The following is a 25,645-nucleotide window of genomic DNA, read 5'->3' as shown; positions in this document are numbered from 1 at the left end:
ACAAGTTGCATAACCCTGTGTAAGTAATTTAACCTGTATTCCTCAATTACCTCAAGTCTATGGGGGATGACAAGGGTACTGACTACATAGCGTTGTGAGGAGAAGGAAATAGTTTAGTCTATGTGAAGAACCTGATCCAGGCCGGGCGCAGAGGCTCACGCCTGTAATCTGAGCACTTTGGGAGGCCGAGACAGGTGGATCACCTGAGGTCAGGAGTTCAAGACTAGCCTGGCCAACATGGTGAAACCCTGTCTCTACTAAAAGTACAAAAATTAGCCGGGCATGGTGGCAGGCGCCTGTAATCCCAGCTACTCAGGAGGCTGAAGCACAAGAATCACGGCGGAAGCACAAGAATCACTTGAATCCGGGGGCGGACGCCCCAGTGAGCAGAGACTGTGTCACAGCACTCCAGCCTGGGGGACAGAGCGAGACTCCATCTCAAAAAAAAAAAAAAAAAAAAAAAAAAACACATGATCCAATGCCTGATGCATCATAAGCAGTCAGAACATAAATTATTACTGTCATTATTATGGCCACTACTAGATTTATGAGTTCCTTTAGAAATGACTGATAATTCACTTTTTTACTCCTGGAGCTGGGCTCATTTAAGGATTCAGTAAGCATTTGTGGGGTTTTTTTGGACATGTGAATAGCTTAATAAAACACTACACCTCATCATCTTTTCATAAGCCAAATAAAATACATCAATAAATGAGAGTGAGCAGAATCATTTAAAATCAGAAGAGATATGCCTATACAGTTTTTTTTGTTTTTGTTTTTGTTTTTTGTTTCCCAGGCTGGAGTGTGGTGGCGCTATCAGCTCACAGCAACCTCAGCCTCCTGGGTTCAAGCAATTCTCCTGCCTTAGCCTCCCGAGTAGCTGGGATTACAGGTATGCACCACCATCAGCTAATTATTTTGTATTTTTAGTAGAGACGGGGTTTTGGCATGTTGGCCAGGCTGATCTCAAACTCCTGACCTCAAATGATCTGCCTGCCTCGGCCTCCCAAAGTGCTGGGATTACAGGCATGCGTGACCACGCCTGGTGCCTAGACACTTTTATCACACCAGGCTGGACACAGCCTCCCTCTGCATCCTCAGCCACTTAGCACTGGTGTCTCCCTGCTGGTTTTGACACAGCTGAGAGGCTGCAGTGCTACTTTGTTACTCTTGCTGAGGTCTCACACTAACTCTCGTCCCAGACCAGTCCCAGGAAGGAAGAGAGTCTGTTCATGCCTACCTGCCACTGGTTCTCATGAGAAAGAAACCTGGACTTCTGTGCTCGTCAGTGGCCTGTGGAAATGAGTCCTCACTGGCCAGCATCTCTCCCTTAGAGCCAGCAGCCTTCTTAAGAAGATCAGAAGAGAAATGATTCCTTTTGGTCCCCTTCCAGCGTCAGTTTTGCCCTTTGACGTAAGTCATCATCTCTGGACATGAGAATGGGAGGCCGCACTTCCACGTCCTCCTCCAAATGAATGCACTCTAAACAAATATTGATGCACATCTCAAGGTTGGCATTGCATCTGGACCAGTGCCAGGAAGCCACAAGGCCACCAGAGGCAGAGGGGAAGAGCAAGGGTGGAAGAATAGAAGTCAAGCAGCAGCAGATGGAATGTGTGCACAGTCAGGTGAGGCCTGACCCGAGGGTGTTGTGCCTGGACCTGTGAGCCCTGGGTCAGGGTGAGCCCAGTGCCAAGCAGAGCCATCCATGACCTCAGGGCCAATGCTGGGCACCCTGACTCTTCCTTGATAATATCTCTCATCCTCCATTCTTCCTCCCCCTTTCTCCTGCCCTCTTTCCTACTCCCTATCCACATCATTCAACAGGCTTTTAACTTAGCTTCTACTATGTGCTAGGAACTGTATTAAGAGCCACAGATAGTCACTATCCTTAAGGAACGTATACATTCTCATAAGAGAGACAGATACTAAATCTCAAATAATAAACTAAATTACTTGAAATAAAAGTTAATTATGCTTCAGACAATTAACAATTTTTATCTGTGGCCTCTACTTCAGACCCACCAAGGAAATGCATGCATGTTCGTGTTCTGTGGTGGATAAGAATCCAGGCTCTGGAATCAGACAAATGTGGGTACAAATCCCAGCTCTGATACTGCCCAACTGTGTCATTTTGGCCAAATTACACCACCTATCTTACCCTCCTTTTCTTCCTCTGTAAAAAGTAAAAGAGATACTTTTTACTTTTTAAAAGAGATACTTTTTATACGGTTGTTATGAGGATTAAACAATGCCCAGAAGATGCTTAGCACATTGTCTGGCACATAGGAAGACTCAAAATACGTGAACTATTGTTGCTGTTTAATTATACAAGCAAAGAGGTCAGCAAACCTTTTCTGTAAAGGGCCAGATGAGCAAACACTTTATTGACTTGTGAATCGATACAGTGTCCGTTGCAACTGCCCAATTTTATTGTAGTGTTAGAGCAGCCATTAACAGTACGTAAAGGGGCTGAGTGTCGTGCCGCATGCCTGTAATCCCAGCACTTTCAGAGGCTGAGGCAGGCAGATTGCTTGAGCTCAGAAATTTGAGACCAGCCTGGGCAACATGGCAAAACCCTCTCTCTACAAAAAATACAAAGAAACTAGCCGTGCATGGTGGTGAATACCTGTAGTCCCAAATACTTGGGAGGCTGAGGTGGGAGGATCACTTGAACCCGGGAGGAGAGGTTGCAGTGAGCTGCAATCGCACCATGCACTGCCATCCTGAGCAACAAAGCCAGACCCTGTCTCAAAATAAATAAGTATGTAAACAAACAAATAAATAAATAACAGTTGGTAAAGGAATGATAACTGTGTTCAATAAAATTATATTTATAAACACTGAAATTTGAAATAATTTTCTCATGTCACAGAATATTATTTTTCTGTTGGTTTTTTCCAAATTATTTAAACACATAAAAACCATCGTTAGCTCACTGGTTGTACAAAAACAGGCCATGGGCCAGATTTGGCTCACAGGCCATAGTTTGCCCACCCCTGCTCAAGCCTAACAAAATGGCTGACACACCTTTTGTAAATTTTGCTTCAGAGGAAAATCCAATTGGTGGGTTCGTAATACCCTAATTCACTGCCTGGACATTAAGACACAACCTGATCTGACTAACAACATTATAAACCAACCCAAGGATAGCAAAAACCTCGTAAATGAAAAACAATACCTACAGTTTACTTGTGCATAAGCCAAGATAAGTAAGTAAACAGAACCTACCATTGGCTTGTGCAGGAGATAAGAAATGGAAAAGACAGTTCCTTAGACGCATGATCACCCTGTGTTTTGCAGGTGGAGGCAAGCTGCTCCTGACAGGTGCAAGAACTGTGTGTGTACTTTGCTTCTCAGTGCTGTGCACAGAGACGTGCAGCAAGAACCATCTCAGGGTCACAAGCCCCCTAGATTTTACCCACAGAAGATGGGAGAAAAAAGAATGTGTGATGAATGAAGAAAGCTGGGGAAAATGAGGGAAGGCAGGAGGAACCTGCCAGAAACAGGCCAAGTCCCACCAACATGGAAATCAGATCACAAATGATTTAGCTATAAAACAGGTATCCCAAGTTATACCATGTAATTCCTAATTCCATTCTTTCCTTTCCTTCTCCTTTTCCCTCTTAAGTATCTGTGGATAGAAACAGGACATTATGTTTTACTTTCTCCTGCAATGTAGGAAGATGTTTATTCTCTAGTTCATATCAAATTATTTGCAGGCCAGAAATTCTTTCTCTAATAATATTAAAATATGTACCTGTTCCAAAGACACTGCAATTAATAAACTTGTTTCCCTCGACCCAGAGGAAATGCAAAGCTTTCTTATGAATCCATTCCAAGAATCAAATTTGTTCTTGTACATCTTCAAAAAACTATGTGTTGCTAGGTGCAGTGGTACACACCTGTAATCTCAGCTACTTTGGAGACTGAGGCAGGAGGATTGCTTGAGCCCAGGAGTTCAAGATCAGCTTGGGCAACATAGTGAGGCCTCCTCTCTAATTAAAAAATGAAGAAGAAGGAGAAGGAGAGGAAGAGGAAGAGGAAGAAGAAAGAAGGAAGAAGAGGAAGGAGAAGAAGGAGGAGAAGAGGAAGGAGAAGAGGAAGGAGAAGGAAAAGGAGAAGAAGAAGAAGACGGCGGCGGCACAGTAGCTCATGCGTGTAATCCCAACACTTTGGGAGGTTGAGGCAAGAGGATTGCTTGAGGCTGGGATTTCCAGACTAGCCTGGGCAACATAGGGAGACCCCATTTCTACCAAAAAATTTAGAAATTAGCAGGAAGTGGTGGCGCATGCCTGTGGTCCCAGCTACTTGGGAGGCTGAGGCAAGAGGGTCACTTGAGCCTGGGAGGTTGAGGCTGCAGGGAGCAGTGATTGTGCCACTGCTCTCTCTCCAGTCTGGGCAACAGAGTGAGAGACCCTGTCTCAACAACAACAACAACAAAAAAAAAAAAAAAAAAAAAAAAAAAAAAAGAAGAAGGAGGGGGAGGAGGAAGGAGAATAAGAAACCACATATTATCCATGCCCAGCCATTTTTACTAGATAAAGAATTTGCTTATCTAGCCTGATTGACATGTTGAACCATCCTCAAGGTCAGATGTCACAATAATGCCCTCTGACTTAGGACTCTCCTCTGGGAAGAACATCCCCCAGGTACAGATGTCTCCATCCTTAATAGTTTGAGTCATAGATAACCAGCTGGCTGCCTATCAAGTCACCACTTGGTTTTAACTACTATCTGTTGAAGAAAGAAAGCAAGTCTATTACCTTAGACTTCTTTCAAAAGGAAAAAGTGAGGATCTGGGATCTAGCAAGGATGTAACTGCATCCAGTGCTCCCCTCTTCCCTACCCATGAAGAAGCAAAGCTCACGGTCAAGGAACCTGGCACTGCCCTTCATCTTTGCTCTGCCACAGGGCACAGCACTGGTACTCTCTCAAGGAAAAGAGTCACCCCATCATATGGATCTTCAGTTTTAAACCCAACAACCTGAATCAAGGGCATAAACTCCATCACCTTCTTTGTCACTTTCCAATCGTGTGGGGGGCTTCAGTTCAGTTTGGTGGTGCTGATAGGAAGCTTGGGGGCTCCACCCTAGCCTCAGGCCTACCTCCTAGTCCACTTCCCTCCTTGCCTTGGCAGGGCCGCTCCACCAGTGATGAAGCAGGAAGGCACAAGACTGTCATCCTTTCATAGAATCAGAGGTGTATTTGAAGTTGGAAAGGACCTTAGAGGTGACAGAGTCCTGTGGTTTTAAAGCCGTGAAATCCTTTCTCTAGAGAGCTGCCCAGGCCCTGGGGCCCCTGCCAACATGCCCACCTCCTACTCATGCTGCCTTCACCCTCGCCCATCTCTTCAGGACACCTGGTGCTCAGTGGACATATCCAGTTTGATCACCATTGTACAGACAAAGAAACAGAGAGCTGGGGAGGTGATTTGATCCCAGCCCCCATCATGCCTTACAACCAGCAAGTGGCAAAGCCATTCACAGATCTCAGGCCTGACTCCGAGTGCCTGCTGCTCTCCATCTGCCCCGGTGTCCTCTCTTTACAGGCAGACACAGGGAGCTGGAGGTCTGTGCAGGCTGCCTGAGTTTCTTTACAATTTCAGTAGTTCTGTCGAGCCTGTTCCACAACAGACACAAATGGAAATACAACAAGCAAAGGTCTTGCTAAGTGAGACTAGAAAACGATGCTGAGGAATAGCAAATAGCTCTCATGCCGCAGCTGGTCTGCTTGAAGAGTTAATGGTTAAGAGTTTATAAATATGCAAGCACCACGGTCGAACAGCAGGAGTTCCCAAGATAGCAGAGAAACAGGAACCTACCACAAAGGATTATGGTACTAAAAGGTTAAAAATCCGCCCATCCACATGGCAAAGGGCAGGGAATAAATAAACCACGACATCCTGTTAGAGGGGGATTCACAGAGAAGGCAGACTCCTGGGAATAGGAAAGAAAAAAAAAAGATACAAGACAAAATAGACCAAGGCTAAAGACCAACTTTGTGTAGTTAAGAATCCGCATATCCTCGGAGTGACCTTGACAATAAAAATCCAACACTAAAATAAACATGTAAGAGCAGAGTGACACCATTAGCAGTTGTACAGACTGTTATGAAGCCTTTTAATCCAGTCAAATTGGTGAGCAGGGTGAAGTGACAAAAGCACACAGATTTATTCAAAGGACTCACGTGGTTGGCATCAGATGGCCAGCATGTTCCGGCACTGTGCCTGCCCCCTGTTCCATAATGGGCCTCAGTAGAATTCCCATTCTATTTTTAAAAAGCTATTAAAACATGTTTGTTTGCCCCCAGAAATGGGAAAACCCAACCTTCATTTAAACTTAGACTATAAAAGTTATTCATTATAAAAACAGGTTTCATTTCTATTTTTCTGTTTACTCTAATGGCCAGTGCTCTCCTAGCAGCATCCTGGGACCTTTGTCCGGCATACGAGTGGCCTCTGGCTGCTTTGCTCTCCTCCATTCTTTCTGTACTGTTTCTGGCTTTTCAAGAATCTGTGCACCCGTTTCCTCAGGTCCAAATTCTGAGATAAGTTCAGAAAAGGAGGCTGCCTTCTTTTAGCTCATGGCTAAATGAATGGATCTTCATGAGCAACGAGGCGCTCTTAAGGCAAGGTCCCCGCTCCTCCTAGCCCCGCTGTTGCTCCTGCCCCCTGGGTTCTCTGCTCACATGCTCAAATGCTGCCTCCTCTCTGAGGCCTTCCTGACCCTCCTGACTTAAGTGGGTGTGCCCCTTTGTTATGTATCACTCTGCCCGGTTTGAATCCTGCCCCATTTGAAACAGTAGTCACAGTTCCTAAGGGAATATTTGTTTGTTTAGTTAGACCTGTCTTGCCCACAAACCTGTGACCTCCATCGGGGAGGGGGCAGGACAATTGCACAACGATGGTGCAGCACAGATGCAGTCTTGGCACATGGCTTCCAACAGTGTGCAGTGAGGAAGGACTGGGTGTCCAGCCTGCCTAGACATTAGCCAGAGCTGTGTGATCAATGCTGCTCTGGAGAACACAGCCTTCTAGACCAGGTACTCATGTGAAACACCTCAGAACTACTTGTTATGATCGGACATCAGCTAAAGATCCCTTTGAGCTCTTGTAGAAGGGATCTGTTAGGAAAATGGAGTAAACAAGATCATGAGGACAGTGTAACCTACTTCAGAGTGACACATACTCTACAGGAAAAGGTTTGTTTGTTTTTCTGAGAGGGAGTCTTGCTCTGTCACTCAGGCTGGAGTGCAGTGGCACAATCTTGGCTCACTGCAACCTCCACCTCCCAGGTTCAAGCGATTCTCCTGCCTCAGCCTCCTGAGTAGCTGGGATTACAGCTGTACGCCACCACACCCAGCTAATTTTTGTATTTTTAGTAGAGATGAGGTTTCACCATGTTGATCAGGCTGGTCTCGAACTCCTGACCTTGTGATCCACCTGCTTCAGCCTCCCAAAGTGCTGGGATTACAGACGTGAGCCACCACTCCCGGCCAGGGAAATGATTTTAATACTACTTACTGAAAATATTCTCCTCCAGTCATTGAGGTATGCTTTATAATACATTTACATGGTTATATGGTTATTGGATACATGCAAATACTGGAAGTAATAAAATTAAAACAGCTGTTTAGATATTCTGTAGTTCGCTCTTGCTTTTTCATGTATTCTGAATTCATGAGCTGTTACAATCTGGAGAGCCCTAGAAGCATAGGTAGTAACCTTCTACTGATAATGGAAGCAATGTAGGAAAAGACCATTTACCCTAAACTAAGTCCTTTCACAGTGGCTGAAGGTAGTCTAATTACTAAACATTATTCGATTTTTGTTTTAAGTAGGAGAAAAATATTTACTGCTTATGCAAATATGTAGTATAAACTATAATACAAAACCTCTTCCTTCCAATTGGGAGTCTGAAAACAATATTGAAAAGAAAACACTACCAAATAAGATATTGTGTCCTACTTTTATTGCCTGGCCTCAGGTATTTGCAGTATTATTAAAGGAAAACATTTTCAAACATAGTCTACCAATTCTTATGCACAGTTTGGCAGCGATAATCTTTTCTATTTAAACCAAGTAAGGAATTGTGGGTATGAGTATGATATTCAGCCTTTATTAGGGATCCTACTTATTGCTGCAGAAAGTTAGGATGCTGGCCAGGCGTGGTGGCTCATGCCTGTAATCCCAGCATTTTGGGAGGCTGAGATGGGTGGATTGTTTCAGCCCAGGAGTTCGAGACCAGCCTGGGCAACATGGTGAAACCCCCTCTCTACTAAAAATAGAAAAATCAGCTGGGCGTGTGGCGCGTGACTGCAGTCCCAACTACTCGGGAGGCTGAGACAGGAGAATTGCTTGAGCCTGCCTCCCAGGAGGCGGAGGTTGCAGATAAAGCCACTGCACTCCAGCCTAGGTGACAGAGCGAGACTCCATCTCACAAAAAAAAAAAAGAAAGAAAGAAAGTTAGGATGCTGTCATGCACAGACATTTCATATTGCTCGAAAATGTTGTTTCTTATTAAGACAAAGATGAACAAAGGAGACATGTATATACCTAATAAAATATGTAATCTGTTGAAGAGAAAGGAGAACAAGAAACACAAGAGAGAAGAGAGAGAACGAGAAGAAAACCTGGTGCAGGCCACTTACTTCTAACATTCATGTATTCATTCATTTATTCCACTTTCATGCAACGATGATGCAACCGCTTACTAGACACAAGGCACTTTTACACTAAAGGGGATGTGAAGCAGTATCATGGTGATTGCATTCTTTAACACTTACAAATAGAGGATAACTTTCTCTCTTAGTTAGAAAGGAATAGAAAGAAAATAACAGAAAGGCAAAGAGAGAGAGAGAGAGCACCATCTTTATGATAAAATCTCCAAAACAAGTCTATCAAAGTCAGAGTTCTTTTTTTTGTTTTTCTGAGATGGAGTCTCACTCTGTCTCCCAGGCTGGAGTGCAGTGGCGCAATCTCGGCTCACTGCAAGCTCCGCCTCCCCCGTTCACGTCATTCTCCTGCCTCAGCCTCCTGAGTAGCTGGAACTACAGGCTCCCGCCACCATGCCCGGCTAATTTTTTGTATTTTTAGTAGAGACGGGGTTTCATTGTGTTAGCCAGGATGGTCTCGATCTTCTGACTTCGTGATCCGCCCACCTTGGCCTCCCAAAGTGCTGGGATTACAGGCGTGAGCCACCACGCTCGGCCACCAGAGTTATTTTCTAAATAAGGAGGCTGAGCACTAATCTTGTCAAGAAGGCCTCACCCACCTCTCATGATCTTATCTAACCCTAATCACCTTCCAAAGGCTCAATCTCCAAATACCATCACAGTGGGGTTAAGGCTTCAACAGATGATTTTGGGGGGATTCATGAACATTCAGTCCATAATAGAGAGCCCTTAGGTCTCTGTACAAGACAATCTGTCTCTTCTGTCTCTGTGACCCCATCTCCTGGCCTCTTGCAGTGACTTAAAGCATCCAAACCTCTTCAAGTGTTGGACATGCTGCAATCCCATGACCCAACCACAGGACATTTAAGCACAGCAGGCCTAGTGCGTGTGATTGTAGCTGGAATTGCTACATTTCTTGGCTCCAGGATTGTTGCCTTCCAACAAGTCTTCTTTTTTTTTGAGACGGAGTCTTGCTCTGTCACCCAGGCTGGAGTGCAGTGGCCCGATCTCAGCTCACTGCAAGCTCCGCCTCCCGGGTTCACGCCATTCTCCTGCCTCAGCCTCTCCGAGTAGCTGGGACTACAGGCGCCCGCCACCACGCCCGGCTAATTTTTTTGTATTTTTAGTAGAGACGGGGTTTCACTATGGTCTCGATCTCCTGACCTCGTGATCTGCCCGCCTCGGCCTCCCAAAGTGCTGGGATTACAAGCGTGAGCCACCGCGCCCGGCCCAAGTCTTCTTTAAAAGATTTAAAATGTACTCATTCTATGCCTCCAGAGAATCCTGGGTTATTCCAGTTCTCTCTTTTTCTTAAACCATTATACTTTTATACTTGCTTTTCCTCTCCCTGGAGTCCAGTCCTTTTTTCCCTTGCCAGAGATTCATACGATGCTTCCCAGGGCCAACCTCAAATGTACTTAGAAATCAATTTTTGGTCATTGCCAATATATTCTACATGTCTGTCCTGTCTCCAGTAAAGGAATATGTGATTTTTCACAACTGCTAATTCATTACCTTTACCTCCATGAACTTTGCTTGGGTACAAATTGTGAAATGTCTGATGTCATGTGTCATGCTTTATTAATTTGGAGGTTAGTACTCAATGAAACATGTAAACAACTGAGAAGTTGCAAATCTGCCCTAAAAATGATGTGTTAATTGGCTTATGGACTGGTTTCTGAGCACTGCTTGGAGGGTGGACTCACACACACAGAAGCCACTGTCACCATCACCTTCAGACTCGCCCTTACCCAGGGGTTAGATAGGGAGAGGGGCAGAAGGACAAATAAACAAGAAGGCCCAACTTCCTGGGCCCTTTTTCTTGGAGGTAAGAGGTTCAGATTCAAAGATGAAAGAAACTGAGCTTTGGTTCACCTGGACTCAGAACTGGCTCTTGAGGTCATGCCACTGCCACTCCGCACAATGGCAGGTCACTTACCGCACACTCCCACAGAAGCTTTTGAATGACTAGCGAAGGTGTAAGTCACAGAGGGAGGGAGCTGGAGAACATACTACCAATGGACCTTCTGTTTTTTTTGAAAAAAAGATACAATTAAGTTTTAATATTTGTATGACCATTCATAGATGTCCTGATACTATGACTTTGATAAAGTAGAAAGTATGTATGTATGTATATAACTACCACTCATCAATGTGTTTATGTATTTACATTTTCACATTTCATATATTTTGACTCTTTTTTATTTGAGTCGGAGTCTTGCACTGTCGCCCGGGCTGAAATGCAATGGCGCAATCTCAGCTCACTGCAACCTCTGCCTCCTGAGTTCAAGTGATTCTCCTGCCTCAGCCTCCTGAGTAGTTGGGATTACAGGTGCCCGCCACCACCCTCGGCTAATTTTTTGTATTTTCAGTAGAGATGGGGTTTCACTATGTTGGCCAGGCTGGTCTCGAACTCCTGACCTCATGATCCGCCCACCTCGGCCTCCCAAAGTGCTGGGATTATAGGCATGAGCCACTGCGCCTGGCCTCTTGACTCTTTTTTTTTTTTTATTAGTATGCACACTCCTAAGTAACTAAGAGCCATAAACAATAGCATTAAAGGTATATTAGTACTAAAATTAATATTAATAATCAATTAATCAAAAATGCCTACAACAATGTGGTTATAATATGTTACTAATGTTTACATGTCTAATTGCTAAATGTAGCAACTCCAGCTCCAATTGCATGTAGAAGAAATATATTTAAGAGTCAAAAGACAAGTTAAACCTTAATTTCCCACACCCCAGCCCCCAAAAGTTAAATTAGCAAGCAGAAAGGACAACCAAACTAGCTGATTTTCAATTCTATTTGTTTCCTCAAACACTTATGAGAAAAGACAAGCAATGTAACGTCCTTGATACTGTAAGTTTACAAAGATGTTTAAGACATAATCCTCTGGCTGTGTGAGGTGGCTCATGCATATTACATGAGCACTTCGGGAGGCCGACGCAGGAGGATTGCTTAAGCCCAGGAGTTCGAGACCAGGCCTAGGCAACATAGTGAGACCCCCATCTCTATGAAAAATTTAAAAATTAGCCACGTATGGTGGTATACACCTATAGTCCCAGCTACTGAGGAGGCTGAGGTGGGAAGATCACTTGAACCCAGGAGGTCGAGGCTACAGTAAGCTGTGATTGTACCAATGCACTCCAGCCAAGGTGACAAGAGTGAGACCCTGTCTCAAGAGAAAAGAAAAGAAAGGAAAAGAAAAGAAAAGAAAAGAAAAGAAAAAAGACACAATCTTCAGACTCAAAGAACTTGCCATAAAAAAACAAGTATGTAAAGAAACTGCTATATAAAAGACAATCTTCTCCACAAGAAAAGTCCATAGTGGGTTGCTGTGGGATGCAAAGCAGAATTGAGGACAACTACTACTGTTTGTTTAAAAAAAGTAGATCAGTAAAGGTTCTAGAATTGTCATGTGGTAGCATTTGAGAGGGCTTTAGTGGGTTTGTGGGGCTAAGCAGAAAGAGCCAGCATGAATAGGCATAGAAGGAAATGAGGTATGGGGCACAGTGAGGGAGTAAGGAGCCTAGTTTTCCATGGTATGAGGTACAAGATGAGGATAAGTAGAAGAAAAGGCTAGAACATGCAATAGAAGCCATGTTGGGGATGGCCTTAACTGTATCCATGCATTCCCACACTGCTACGAAGAAATACCTGACACTGGGTAATTTATAAAGAAAAAAAGGTTTAATTGACTCACAGTTCTGCAGGACTAGGGAGGCCTCAGTAAACTTACAATCATGGCAGAAGGCACTTCTTCACAGGGTGGCAGGAGGGAGAATGAGTGCAAGCAGGAGAAATGCGAGATGCTTATAAGACCATCAGATCTCATGAGAACTCTCTCACAATCATGAGTACAGCATGGGGGAAACTGCCCCCATGATTTGATTACCTCCCACCAGATCCCTCCCATGACACATGGGGATTATGGGAACTATTAGGTTGGTGCAAAAGTAATTGCGATTTACACCATTACTTCCAGTGGCAAAAACTGCAATTACTTTTGCACAAACCTAATACAATTCAAGATGAGATTTGCGGGGGGACACAACCAAACCATATCACTAACTGCCAATGTTAGCAGAGTACACTCATCAGAGCATTCTGAGAAGCACAGGCAAGTGACAAAATTCTGCTTTAAGAAGACTAATCTGGCTGCAATTAATAGGATAAATTTCCTGAAAGTGAGAAAGCAGGGTCACCAGTAAGGAAGTTATCACAACCATTTGCTCATTCACTCATTCACGCGTGCATTATTTCATCAATATGTCAAGTACCTGCATGACTATATGTTAAGTACCTGCATGTACTGAGGGAGCTTTGGATACAGTGACAAACTGTATGTCACATGGAGCCCTCAGGAGACTTAGAATCTAGGGGGAAAGAAGTTATTGTAGTTCAGGTGGCCAAGAATTCTGACGGAGGTGAGCACAGGATGTTGGCAGGGTCCCGGAGGAGGTGACACTTGGGTTGAGCCTTGAGGGAGGAGTAGGGCTTGTTCAAAGGAAGAAGTGTGGAAAAGGTAATCTGATCAGAAGGAATAGCTGGTGCAAAACTGCAAAGCTCTTCAACAACCTGACACATTCAGGTCTGTAAGAAGCTCTAGAAAGAGGTGAATTGAGCCTTCTTTAAAAATGAAAAAGAATCATAGCCATGTATTAACTACTTTGTATGTGCTGGGTACTGTTCTATACACACAATAATTCATTTAATTCTCTTAACTTGGCGGGGCACCATGGCTCACACCTGTAATCCCAGCACTTTGGGAGGCTGAGGCAGGTGGATCACTTAAGTTGAGGAGTTCGAGACCAGCCTGGGCAACATGGTGAACCCTCATCTCTATGAAAAATACAAAAAAGTTAGTCAGGCATGGTTGTGCCTGCCTGTAGTCCCAGCTTCTTGGGAGGCTGAGGCAGGAGAATTTGAGCTCGGGAGGTCAAGGCTATAGTGAGCCGTGATCATGCCACTGCACTCCAACCTGGGCAACAGAGCAAGACCTTGTCTCAAAAAAAAAATTATCTTAACTCTATGAAGCAGGCACAGCTTTTCCCATTTTACAGAGGCACAAACTGACTTTGAGTTTTTCAGAAATTTGCTTCTCAGAGTCACACAGCTGTCACCAATGATTAGTGACTTCAAGCCTACATCTTTGTGGCTGGAAAACCAATTTGTATTAAGCCCTGAAGGATGGGAAAGAGTGAGTCATACAACAAAAAAGTGGAACAAGCATTCAAGGCAGAGGAAACCTGAAGATATATGTGTGTTAGTGGAGGAAGACCAACTAGAAGCAGTTTGGAAGCACCACATATGAAGTACACAGCCAGGGGCAGCAGAGGGGTCTGTGTGCTCGAGGGTGGGACAGGGTACTGGGAGGGTTAAGAATTGGAGAGAGAAAGTGGCAATGAATTGAGTTCCATTTTGGACATGCTGAGTTGAAGATGCATGTAGAACAACTGCCTGGAGATGTCAAATAGCTGCTGAGTTACAGTTCCAGGCTCAGAAGAAAGGTCTGGGTATTGAACAAAAATTTGACCTATAGGTCTAGGCAGGAAAACAAATCATCATCATAAGCATTGACTGTTAACCAGGCACAGCACCTAATACTACCTATGCATTTTCTGTTTAACTCTCTCCACAGCCATACAGAGTAGGTAACTTATGAGCCTCATTTTACAGACAATGACTCTAAGCCACAAGGACATTCAGTAGCCTCTCTAGGATCATAAAGGATCTGCATACTTCTACATTCAGTTTTCAAACTTTTGTGACTGAGATCCACAGCAGAAATGTATTTTATGTTGTGGTCCAGTAATAGATATATATATTTCACAGAAACAAAGGTTGCATGAGATCACATTTAGCCTGATGCCCTCTGCTATTTCCTATTCTATTTCATTTTTCAGTAGCCTGGCTGCAACTCACTAACTTGATTCACAACCCGCTCATGAAGCCCATAGTTTGGGAATTGCTATCCAACACCTTCTTTCCTCCCACCCCTGAATCACAGTGCGACTGCAAGGATGAGGGAGATGCAAGCGACATCATAGATGTCAAGGAGAAAACTGCACTTCTGAGTGGTTGTGAGTCTTGAGCATAAAATGAGAATTCAATCTCTTCTGCCAAATAATGCCCCAAGGACATGTCTGTGGAAGCTAGCTCTTCCGCAGTGACTCATTTACACCTGTCAGGAGTATTTATGGGGATTGAAGCCATTATTGCTGCCAAGCTTTCTCACTGTATGGTGCAGGAAAAGATGCAGATGCATTTAACTTTGGAGAATTTTAAAGTTGTTAGTTCTAAAATTGCTACGGTATTACATGGGAGCAGGATTTGGGCACATATCCCAAAGCAAAGCAGCCCGGTGCCTGTACTCTCCTTGCATGTAATTCCTGCAAACAGTGATTGCAACGGGAAGTCATACCTCTGTGGCAGAAATTACGCAATGCAACATTTAACATCTCTCTCAGCAGGAAATGGTTTTGCTGGCAGGAGTTTTGGAATTAACCATAAAAAGATATCATAGACCCTGAATGTATGCATCCATCCTTCCTTCTACTTCATAGGAAGAGAGGAAATGTTCCTTCCCACCAAAATTGAAGCATTCTCAGTGGCCCACCTGCCTCCCCACCACCTCCACACCTCACTCCTTCAACCCTTTCCTCTTTAACACCATCATCTCCTCCTTTCCCATGGGTTTCTTCCTTTCTGACTTCAAATACACATTGGTTTCCTCTAAAAAAAAAACAAAAAAGCACCTCAGCAACAAAGAATTTTGGGGGTGATATAATTGGTCCTATCTCAACAGTAGTCATGGTTACAGAACTATATTCATTTGTCAAAATTCACAGAATTGAACACCAGAAAGTGAATTTGACTGTAAGTAATCAATATCTCAAAAAGAAAACCCCACAACTTTCCAATAAAAGCCCGCCACACCATTTTCTAAATCCTGCCACCCTGTAATTATCATCCGACTTCCTTCCTTCCTTTCTTTGGCACTTTCTTTCCCCGTGTCCTCATTTTAGCTAAACCAAAGTCTTCTCCCAGTCGCCCCTCTTCTCCTCCCACCTTCTACTGGAAACTCTTTTTCTTCGGCTTTGGAGGTAGAGAAATTTACCATTTCTCCTCTACTTTAAATGCATCTTATCCTCATTCTTAGCAATCTTCTAACTCTGGGAATTTGCCAAAACATCAAGCCACTGCTCTTCTCCTACATTCACTCACTCAGAGACCGCACCCACTCTCATGATTAGATGACTGCTGGAATGCATTTGACTTCCAAATCTATGTCTAGAGAGAGGGCAGCTGGCTTAGGTTTCCAGTGGCCCAGGGGACAGCTCCACCCGGCTCTGTCACCACCTCCAATTCAGCACCTGCAGCTCTGAGTCTCCCCCTGCTGCCTTTGCCAGTCACTCTCACTGGAGTGGATGACCTCATCACTGGAGCTTATCCCAGGGCCAGAAACCCCGAAGACACCACTCAGACCCTAAGTCAGGTACAAAGGAGGCAGGAGACATGGGAATTTTCTGTAAACTGTTATGTTCTAGACTTATGACACATTACCATTGCTACTACTTAAATCTTTTCAACTCTTCCTTTGAAATGTGTCTTGATTTTATCTACTTTTTCCACACCCCCCACCCCATCTATGGCCTCTAGTTCCTCCTTTCCCTCCAGCATATTCTGCACGCTGGGGTCAGTCCACTTTCACTAAAACACCTCTTTCCCTCTCACTGTGCCGCTCACAACTCTATTTTATTTTTATTTATTATTTATTATTATTATTATTTTTTGAGATGCAGCCTCACTCTGTCACCAGGCTGGAGCACAGTGGCATGATCTTGGCTCACTGCAACCTCTGCCTCCCGGGTTCAAACGATTCTTCTGCCTCAGCCTGCTGAGTAGCTGGGACTACAGGCGTGCACCACCATGCCCAGCTAACTTTTGTATTTTTAGTAGAGACGGGGTTTCACTATGTTGGCCAGGCTGGTCTCGATCTCTTGACCTGTGATCTGCCTGCCTCGGCCTCCCAAAGTGCTGGGATTACAGGCGTGAGCCACCTCACCCAGCTACTCATGACTCTTTAATGGTGGCTGTTAGAGTTGAATTGTGTCCCCCTCCCTCCAAAAAGATATGTTGATGTCTCCCAGTACCTCAGATTGTGACTGTATTTGGAAATACTACAAGTTAAGTATCTTTTATCCAAAATGCTTGGGGCCAGAAGTATTTTTGGATTTTTGATTTTTTTCATATTTTGGAATATGTGCAGATACTGACTGGTTGAGCATCCCAAATCCAAAAGACTGAAATCCGAAATGCTCCAATGAGCATTTCCTGTGAGCATCATGTCAGCACCCAAAATGCTTTGGACTTGGAGCATTTCAGATTTTTGGATTTGGGATGCTCAACCTGTAGAGTGTAGGTCTTTAGGGAGGTAATCAAGTTAAAATGAAGTCATTAGAGTGGGCCCTAATCCAATATGACTGACGTCCTTACAAAAAGGGGGAATTTGGACACAGAGACAGGCATGGAGGGACGATGATGTGAAGACACAGAACACTATTTACAAGCCAAGGGAAGCGTGGGACAGCCAGACGCTAGGACAGAGGCATGGAGCAGATTCTCCCTCATGCCGCCACCCTTTAGAGCACGTAAGCATCAGGTCTGTATTTCTCCAACAGGCACTGAAGATCCTCTTTGATTCCACCTCCTTATTTCACCTCAATGCCCACAACTTCCTTGCCTAGACCTGCTCAATCCCTCCTCCCATCAGATGTGTCTGGCTCCTAATCCCTGTCTGGAAAACGACTCTCCACCTTTGCTTGGGATGTTCCCAATGTCCATTGTGCCCTTCCCACTTCCCTCTTCCATCTAAATCTTGCATATTCTTTAAGTTCTAACTTTAGTCCCTCTTCCTCAATTATATTGTCCTTGATTTGTTACCTTATTGTGTTCGCTCTCTTTTCCGAACCATCATTGTACTTAATGTCTGTATCATATGAGTTGACACTTGATTGTCTTGTTCACATGATTCCCTAATGGTTTCTTATGTGATATTCTTGGGTCTAGAGTTAAATTTAAAGTAAACGATCTCTATTGAAAACCACTTTTCCAGACACTTTCCTAGATTTGTTTTCGCAACATAACATCCTTTCTTCTAGAGCTTCCCACAATTCTTGTATCCATTTATCATACGTCATCCAATCAAGTATACCTGAGCGTGTGTTTTAGTGAGAAAGACATCCTAGGTGTGAGTCCTGACTGGAAAAGTCACTGGAAAAGTGACTTTACTGGAAAAGTCACTCGACTTCTTGGAAACTTAGTTTCCTTGCTTCTAAGATGTTACCTTTCAGGGACAGTGTAAAGATAAGATGGAATTATTTACATGAAAGTGATTTTTAAACAGTAAAGCCTTGCTCAAATGAGAGGTTAAATCATTATTATGATCTCAGTTCCAAGTGAGCTCAGCTAGTTACCTGCTATGCTGATGAAATTATAGGCTTGAACCAAGTGAGCTGGTTCTTCTAGATTTGTGCCACAGGGGCCAATAAATTTCATAACTAATAAAAATTGGTAGGATGGATGGAGAAAACTACAAAACATATCCTGGTGGGTCAACAGGGTTATCTTCATAAATGAAAGACAGATAGCATATGTCACCTCAATCTGCCTTAAGGCATGCAGTATCCCAGGTTCTCAGAAGAAACTGACAGTCCCCATATTTCCAGCTGTGGTAAAATAAATCAACAAGGTAATATATTATGCCTAAGACAAGTGTTTGTTTGGTGTGTTTTTTGTTTTTGTAACTGAATTCTACTGGTTTTAAGACTGAACTTGGGCTGGGTGCAGTGGCTCATGCCTGTAATGCCAGCACTTTGGGGAGGTGAAGGCAGGCAGATCGCTTGAGCCCAGGAGTTGGAGACCAGCCTGGACAACATGTCAAAACCCTGTCCTGCAAAAAAAATACAAAAAGTAGCCAGTCATGGTGGCATGCACCTGCAGTTCCAGCTACTTGGGAGGCTGAGATGGGAGGATTGCTTGAGCCCGAGAGGCAAAGGCTGCAGTGAGCCATGATCATGCCACTGCACTCCAGCCTGGGCAGCAGAGCAAGACCTTGTCTCTTAAAAAAAAAAAATAGTGTGGATGGCAAACATATTGAGACTGTAAGTACCATAGCAGTCATCATGTGTAAAATTCAGAAAGCCAGGGCCTAGGCCCCTAGAGACTGAAAGACAGATCTAGGACACAGGCAGGAGGTGTGTGTGCCTCGCCTTCTTCTCTCAGGTTAGCCTGTGAACTCCTGTCCCCCTCGGCCCCCATCAACAGATAGTAGCTGAATGAACTGGCTGAATAAGGAAGATTGAAGACTAAACTCCTCGCAGAGGTAGAAAGACCCGCAGTACTTGGTGAATGCATTTATCCAAGGGACTTGAAGGAGAGAAAATGCTTAGAAAAAAATATCTAAGGAAAGAAATTTATTTAGTTCTATCGAAATTTAGTTTTAGCATGGAGCATACTGTGTGCAATAAGCCCCAAAGATGCCAAGAATATTTTGTACCGCATTACAAATGAAAACCAGCTTCCATGCAGATGGGATTCGGAATTTCATACCCTGGCAAATCTGTCTTCCTTCTATTACAGAAACTACTTCAACTGTTCCAAGCAAATGCTTAATAATTATTTCCCCTTCTTGAAGTCTAAAGGCTTTTTAAAAAGAAAAATGAATTTGATTTCTAATAGATACTCTTTAAAAATTCAGAATCTGGCCGGGTGCAATGGCTCACGCCTGTAATCCCAGCAGTTTGGGAGGCCGAGGCAGGTGGATCACCTGAGGTCAGGAGTTTGAGACGAGCCTGGACAACATGGCAAAACCCCGTCTCTACTAAAAAATACAAAAATTAACCAGGCGTGGGACCTGTAGTCCCAGTTACTTGGGAGGCTGAGACAGGAGAATGGCTTAAACCCGGGAGGTGGAGGTTGCAGTGAGCAGAGATCGCACCACTGCACTCCAGCCTGGGTGACAGAGTGAGACTCCATCTCAAACAAAACAAAACAAGACAAAACGAAACAAAAAAAATTCAGAATATTTGTTTAAGTGAAACAATATATGTGGACTACAAGAAAAATACTTATAGAGGAAATCCCTAAGAAATCGAATTTCTTTGTCCTTTAATGAAATTGTGTTAAAAATGAGTAAAATATACTTTCTTCTCCAGGGTCTGTAGCTTAAGCAGAGACTTTAGAGTAAATGTCACAAGAAAAAGCAGCACTTTGCACAGGTCCCCACATACCCTCACTCTCACCTCTTCCCTTTCCAGGCTCCCAGATCTTTTCATGTTGTTTTAGTGAGTGGTTTGTGGTCTCTGAGTGGATTTTAGACTTCAGTCATCGGTGGCTTTATACGTGAGGTTACTAGATTGAGACATCATTTGTGGGGGGAAAAGGATGAAGGATACTCAAAGGTTAATTGCTACTTGAAGGCAGAAAATAGGGAAAAACAGCAAAAAAACTGCAGTTAGCTTCTGCTCATCCTTCCTCTAAATAAATGGTCACTTGATTGTACATGACTGTGACTGCCACGTGACCTGGGGCAAAAGAGAGCATCTATCACTGAAGGCTCATTTGCTGTACAGAGTGTGTGCCACAACAGATGGACAAAGCATTGTTTTTATAAAATGGAAAGCAGCTTTGTAAGAAAGAATTCTGTTTAATGGTGGCAGGAATCTGGAGACCATATTCTGTAACTGTTGAATTGAGTTTTGATTGCTGGCTTTGTTATTGGCTAAGATTGAGAAGCTAAAGATACCCAGTTATTGCCATTTGTTTTCTGCAGCAACCCAGATCTGAACATCCAGAATACCCTCTATGAAACTGTATAGATTAAGTGTCATCTTTTAGTGAGACACATTTAGTTTTTCTCCCTGGAGTTACTTTTAAAGCTATTCAGGACAGCTCATCTTAGCCATCAGACCCACACATGGGGTAAAGTGGCTGAGGACCCACGGGTATTTCTGTTCTAGAGGTCTCAGGAAGTACTAAGTATATGGCCAGGATTTGGGTGGTGAAGGAAATGGAGTGACAAGGATGGATTCATACTTGGAAGGAGAGGAAGGACAGGGTGTCAGATGAAGCATCCACACAGTTGACAAGGGTGTTTATGGATAGAGAGTAGCTGATCCTGTGGCCTTCAGCCCATTTGGGTACCCTTTTATCCACTTTCTGTGGGTGACATCTCATTGGTCATGCTAAATAAGGGGATATCCAAAATGTTTACCTTGCATAAGAGGTTCACTTTCATAATCTTTTTCTTGGACTATCATGGTAATTATTTTGCCTTCCATAAGCAGAATCCAGTGCATTGGAGGGAACCCTGGACATATGCTGAACAATAAGGAGAGCCAGCTGCCCGATATCTGCAAGGAGATTGTTCACAGCCAATACCGAGGAGAGTACTAAACACTGAGATAGCTTTTGCTGCTGCTAAGGCAAACTATTATAATCTTGAACTACAAAAAGCGGGGGAGGGTGTGGTCAGACAAGTTCCAGCCCTTCCCCTTCCCCCACCTATGCCTCTAGTTCACAATTTTAATTCCCAGGAGAATCACAACTAAAGCAGACTACCCGGCTGAAAAGAGAGACGTGCACCCTCCATTGTGTCCAATAGCCGAGGACATACAGGCAAGCTAACGAGATGCAAATCCCACTCAGTGTGGCTAATGTCCTTTTTATCCCTAACCAAAGACCTAGAAAACTCATTCAATTTGGTGGTTTTCAAATATAGCTTCCACACCATTGTTGAATGTGCAACACTAATTTAAATAAATTGCATGTAGTCAGCAAAAGAGACAGTTCTGTCTTTGTTTAGTCTGAGAGGCTATTTTGGCGATTAAAGAGACCCGATCTCATCCTCTTAATTAAGGCAAAGCTCAAGCCTATCTACTATTCACCCTCAAGCAGTGTTTCTATGATGGGTTATTTTGGCGCTACCCAGGGCTGCTGTTGAATTGCCTGGTAGCTGAGGAGAGGACATTTTAGGAATAGAACCATGCACTGAACAAGAGTCTTGGGGTTAAGTAGCAAATGCCACTTCACCCAGGTCATGTTGAAAGAGCCTTTTACCGACACACCTTTCACTGCCAAAGGAAACAAATTTTAGGTTGGGGCCAACTTGATTCTCTCAGTAAGTGTTTGCAGCTGAACCACTGCAGAGGGTTCTACCACAGCCAGAGCTGATTTCCTCACTGAAGAAATACTTGAGGAGCTCAGAGAACAGGAGGGAGAAGGATGCTCACTAATGCCTAAAGGTACCACCAGGACTTGAAAATTCTTTCAAGACTTGTTCTTTGCCTTTTAGGCTATTGTACTTTCCAGATCATAAGCAGGGGGCTCAGAACATAGTATTTGTTCAATAAATCCTTGTTGGCTAACAGACTGGGGCATGGGCTTGAAAATTATCTTTCCTTTCTTCTACCTGATTGGGCAGAAGATTCTAAAAGGAAACTTGTTCTAATCTTTCCAAGTTTTGGTCTTATATCAGATCTCTCTTTTCAGGAGTCTTAATCTGAGAGACTTTCCATTTTGTTTGCTTCCTGGTCCTCAAAGTCATCATCCCCGAAGGTCAGCAATGAGAGTCCTAAAATGCTAGTCCTCATCCTAATGGGAGATAAGTAGGTCAGCAACTCTGTGCCTCTCTTAATATTTTAGGTTGGACCAATGACTACATTAAACTAAAAAAGGCATCCCTCAAACAGCAGACATTCTGAAACCTGAAAAACACACTCAGGACATGTCAATTTAAAAGGGTATTCATCTCTCAGAACTCCAACTGCCTGCAGCATATTTCTACAAATTGCCCTTGTTCCAGAAGTCAGCATGTCTTAGGTTAGTTCGTTTTACTGCAGTTAAGACAGAACCAAAACCTGTATCCACAGCTTCTATTTGAGCATTTCTAAACAGTCTTAAATTAATAAAGATGCTGACATATATGGTATTTTTTTGACTCAAGAACACATTTTAGTCTCTTGGGCCAGCCCTTCTGCATAGACAAATTTCATCTACATATATAGTATATTATGAAAAAGGAAAATATTGAAAATTCTAGGGAGAGGATATTTCTGTTCAAGGATTAAGATGAGATTCAAAGGCAGGACATAGGCCAGGCACAGTGGCTTGAGCCTATAATTCCAGCACTTTGGGAGGCCAAAGCAGGAGGATCGCTTGAGGCCAGGAGCTCAAGGCCAGCTTGGGCAACATAGTGAGCCACTGCCTCTACAAAAAATTTAAAAATTAGTCGGGTGTGGTGGCACATGCCTGTACTCCCAGCTACTCGGGAGGCTGAGGTGGGAGAATAGCTTGAGCCCAGGAGTTGGAGGATGCAGTGAACCATGATTGTGCCACTGCACTGAAGTTTGGGTGACAGAGTCTCTAAAAAAATTAAAAAAGTAAAACCAAAAACAACCAAAGGCAGAATATGCAAAAATAATATAGTGTTACATAGGAAATAACTATATTAGTAATACAAAATATTTGCCAACAAAAGCTCAGTTTCTGAGATTGAATTTCCACTAAACTCTCTAACCAGACATAAAAGCTGAGTATCTAGTAAATAGTGGCTCAAGGTTATGAAATTCACTCCCCTTAATTTCCTCTCTACCTATTTATCTCAAAGGTTGCACTTGCCAATTCTTTTAACTCTTGAACCAACTACCCATTTCAAAAGACCTGTCATTTTCTTCCAGAGAAAATAATAAATTAAACTCATAGATGGAATTTTTCAGACATGCCAACTAACAGGTCAGCCTGAAGGTCCAAAATGTAAAAGTATAAGAAATAATGTTGGGACTAAGTATGGTATTATGCCAGCCTTTGCCTCAAGCCTTTTAAGATAACATTCACAGAATAACCTCTCGAACAGACATTGTAAGCAGGAAGTCTTTTCTCAAGAAACAAAAAAGGGAAACCATCATTGTTCCTGTCTTCATCATTAGTAGCAACATCAAAAGCATTTGCCAGGTGCTGACCTGCCAGCATAAACTTTTAGTACCTGTACAAATCAAGCTAAAGCTGTCTTTGGGAATTTATAATCTAAGACATATTTGATATAAACCAAGCAGTGTCATTTTTCATGGAGTCATGAAAGAAGGAGAAAGTTCTGATAATGTTATTGCACCAGGATTTCAGGGCTTCAAGATGTCATTTTCAAAGCTTCCTAGGGCCTTGCTATATTACCCAGTTGGGTTATCATCGTTGAATAGGCCAAATTCTTACCAATCAGCACTAGGAGAGGTGGTGAGTAACTGCTGCTCAGAAAAGGCCAAGTAAACAGATCATTCCTGACACACAAAGTAACTATCCAACCTCTTTCTAGAGTAGCCAATGGTCAGAAATTGAAAGGATAGAATTCAACCCAAGGACAGACCAAAGAAAAGGTCAGAGCATAAGATGTTAATTCTCACTGAGACTATCTAACCCATTTATATTTAGTGTCTTATAACAACTTCCTTCCATTTGTATTTAAATTTGAAGTAGAAATCAGGAAGCCATGCAAGTCAGCATTAAAATGATGATGCAAGAAAAATATTCAAGATGTGGATGTGATGCTTATTTTTGACAGATACAATGGAATTTCTAGTGGAGGATTTAATCGACATAGAATCTTCCAGGAAAATAAAGGCAGGAACTGGAAAAATGTTCTCAGGGAATACTGATAAGGGACAGTCATCTAAACAAACCTTGTCAGTCATGGCATCCTAGATTCCATGATCCAAAGTAGAGTTATGGTGGTAGCTAAATGGGATTATATAGAAAAGGGTGGAAAGAAAAGGGAGGCTGCTAGGAAAAGAATGAGTTAATGAGGGCAAATGGGATGTGGTGTTCTATACCTAGCCCAGAACAGGCCAGATTACCTCACCTAGAAGACATTTCATTAGTGTAGATGGCCCTGCCCAACTCAACCCTAAGGGAATCCATATTTACCCTAACGGAGAAGGGAGGTGGAGTTTATTTTAATTGATCCTTCATTGTTATATAAACCGAAGTTGGAAAGGGAAGGAAATGCAATGTGTATCATAAAGAATTTAATCAAATACTTTCTATCTCTAGTTAAGGGTGAGGTGGTCAAAGCCTTCGGACTCACCCCTGCTCTTTTGTTTCTTGGAGCTGAAGGGCAGGTACCAGTTCTGCCAAAGATGAAATCAAGTGGAAATTTGAGAGGAAAGGTCACGCGGAGCTGGGAAGCAGTGGACCCAGCACAATACCTCCTCCCACCCCCTGGGAAAGGAACCCTCATTACAAGTTGTCAGGCAACAACCCTTAACCACATTTTAAAAATATTGATGTAAAATTTAATCTCCATTTTTAGAAGAAAACGATGAAAAAAGGCATAGATGTGCATACTGCCACAAGAACAAGCCCTCACACCCTAAGGGGCTAGCCTAATCTTTGGATGGCTGGAATTCTAAGTGCTCTAAAATTAACTATTTAAAAGTCTTTGAATCTAAAGCTGTCTCTGTTTCATAAATTAAAGGTGGTGATTTCCCAGGAAAGCGAAGGGGCCTGGTGGAAGATATCAGTTGCTCCATGGGGTTGGATTACAGGTCGGAACGAATTTGGGGTTCACCGAATGCTTTGGATCTGACAGGCATTTTTGAGACGAACCGTCCTCCACACTCCCAGCCTTTTATCTACTTTGTCAGCGGCATGCAGCTTTGAACGCCGGGCAAGTATTTTCAGAATACATGCACCAACCAGAAAGAGCCCTGCAAACTCTCAAAAGTCACCATCTCCCCGCTCTAATAAGCCCGAACTGTAGTACGAGCTGGGGCAGAGGATGAAAGAGGAGGCTAAAGGAAGGAAAGTAGTTTTAGGAAAATGACCAAACATGTTTTTAAAGAAAAAGAGGAAGCCAATCTTTTCAAAATTACTACAGTCCTGCTTTCAGCTTGCTCAGTATCTTTTTTTC

The 25,645-nt window shown here is 43.3% G+C and overlaps 1 protein-coding gene across 5 annotated transcripts in view; it reads right to left on the bottom strand.

Annotated features, from left to right (window-relative positions):
• Positions 1-25,645, bottom strand: part of TRIM2 (tripartite motif containing 2) — a 132,949-nt gene that overhangs the window by 87,608 nt on the left and 19,696 nt on the right. The gene's annotated exons all lie outside the window — the stretch shown is intronic.

Source organism: Nomascus leucogenys, chromosome 7b (assembly GCF_006542625.1).
Source record: "Nomascus leucogenys isolate Asia chromosome 7b, Asia_NLE_v1, whole genome shotgun sequence".
Classification (NCBI taxonomy): Eukaryota; Metazoa; Chordata; class Mammalia; order Primates; family Hylobatidae; genus Nomascus; species Nomascus leucogenys.
The sequence above is the reverse complement of the archived record's forward strand: the minus strand, read 5'-3'. Positions and strand labels throughout refer to the sequence as shown.